A 2219-nucleotide genomic window follows, 5' to 3' on the forward strand; every position below is an offset into this window, starting at 1 on the left:
AAGCCCGCCACGCAGTCCAGAAAGACCATGTGATGCCTGCAAGGACAGCATTATCAATGGGCACTGTGCAGGCCATCCCCCATCACCGAGTTGCAGCGATACCGCCTGGCCCAGTGTGCCCCAGCGCATCCTGTGCCCCCCACACACATGTGGTTCAGGCCTGGACACACACAAGAGGGGATGTTGATCTCCGCCAGTGTCCGTCCTATAGATTTGCCTAGGACACATGCTCCTTCATTGATGTTAGTCGCTGTCATATCCCATCGTGCTGTCGTAGATCGAGATCTGAGAGACAAAGTCTCAAAGCTCGCGGCTTGGCTGGAGGTGCCTGGGCCCTCAACTGGCAGGTGACAGTCTACCTCTGTGTCTGGAAGAGGACAATAGGGAAAGTACTACTACTGGTGGGAGGTTGTGGGTGGCACTGCCTGGGAGCCTCTACATGTAACACTATGGTGACAGGGCGTGCTGAGTAAAGAAGTCCTTATAGTGACAAGATGCTCATTCAAAGCCCACACAAGAATAGTGTGCTGAGGGCCGGCAAGACAGCTCAGCAGACTAAGTGCCTGCTTAGGCAAGTGCAGGGACTGGGGTTCCATCCCTGGCACCACATGCCGTGCGGGCCTCGCCTCTGGCCCCACCTCTGAGCGTGCTGGGAGGGCCACCAAAACCGGCCGTAGTGGCACACACCAGTAATTCCCAGCACTGGGGAAGCTGAAAACAGGAACGTCACTACGAGTCCGAGCTGTGTAGTGAGACCCTGTACCAAATAAATAAATAATAAATAAAGGGTCTCACTATGCAGCTCAGGCTTCCTTGAACTCACTTTATAGCCCAGGCTGGTCTCGAACTCACAGGGATCCTCCTGCCTCAGCCTCTCAAGTGCTGAGATTACCAGCCTGCACCACAACACCTGGCATGTATTTTTCTTTAAAAGTGAGGAGCTTGGTAATGGGTGGAGGAGAGGCTAACACTGAAGACCCAGCTCTCATAAACAATGAGCTCACCACCCAGCCCACTGTCATTCTTTCTCGCCCACAGGTTCTCTTCGCGTGCACGTTGCTGTTCTCCGGTCTGCCTTGTCTTCCCTTTCCAGTCCTAAAAGCTGCACTGTACACAGTGGCACCACATTCCCTCCCTCGGCCTCAGGGGAGATGCTAAGGTGCTGTCCTGATGGAATCTCCTGAGTCCCCAGGAGGAAAGCAGTGCCTAAGAGGCTTCTCAGAGCGTGGTGCCCTGGGGGTTTGCTTGGAAATTAGGAATTTGTTTTCTTTTTTCTCTTTTTTTTTTTTTTTTTTTGCGGAACCGGGGATTGAACTCAGGCCCTTGCGTCTACTGAGCCATCTCCCCGGCCCCCAGAAAATGTTATTTTCTCTGTGTCTTATCTTTTTATTTTCTTGTCACAATGTCTTTCACCAAAAAAAGTTTAATCATTCTGAAATACAATCATCTGTTTTGAAACACTATTGAACTTATATAGTAAATTGAAAAAAAAGAAAGAAATCTGTATATACAAAATAGGATAGATATACAACTACTTTCTCTTAATTCAATTGATAGAAAGATTTGTACTAATAGTGTTTGTGGACAGGATATCCTGTCTGCATCTTGTACAATGAATAACCACTACGAAGACAACAATATGCAATGCATTAATTATTGAAACTATCCTACTAATTGGTTTTGAAACTAATTGCTATTTGTTTCTCAATAAAATTAATAAGTAAATAAAAGGAAATGTGTGTTGTGTAACTTTGTTCTTTTTCAAGATGATTTTGGTTGTTCATAGCCTCTTATAATTCCATATGAATTTGAAGATTGGCATTTCTGAAAACAAAAGAGGTCATCAGAATTGTGGTAGGGACTGCCTTAAATTTTTGATAACTTTTAGCAATATTGTGTCTTGCAATCCAAAGTCCAGAAATAAATTCACAATCCATGATCAGTTGGAGAGGCAACAAAGGGCACTCAGACAACCAGGTGTCCACATGCCAAAAAATGAAGTTGGACCCACTATGTACAAATCCCAAATGGAATGTTAACCTAAATAGGATGTCTTCTCTTTTATTAAGGTCTTCTTTAAGTTCTTTCAGCAATGTTTTATAATTTTCTTGTATATGCCTCACAAGACGTACAATTTCGGTTGTTATGGTTTTGGGTTTGTTTTTGTTTGTTTGTTCATGTGTTTGATTATTTGCGCATTTGTTGAAACAGGGTCTTGC

The sequence above is a fragment of the Octodon degus genome, unplaced genomic scaffold, assembly GCF_000260255.1.
Source record: "Octodon degus isolate 3935 unplaced genomic scaffold, OctDeg1.0 scaffold00218, whole genome shotgun sequence".
Lineage (NCBI taxonomy): Eukaryota > Metazoa > Chordata > Mammalia > Rodentia > Octodontidae > Octodon > Octodon degus.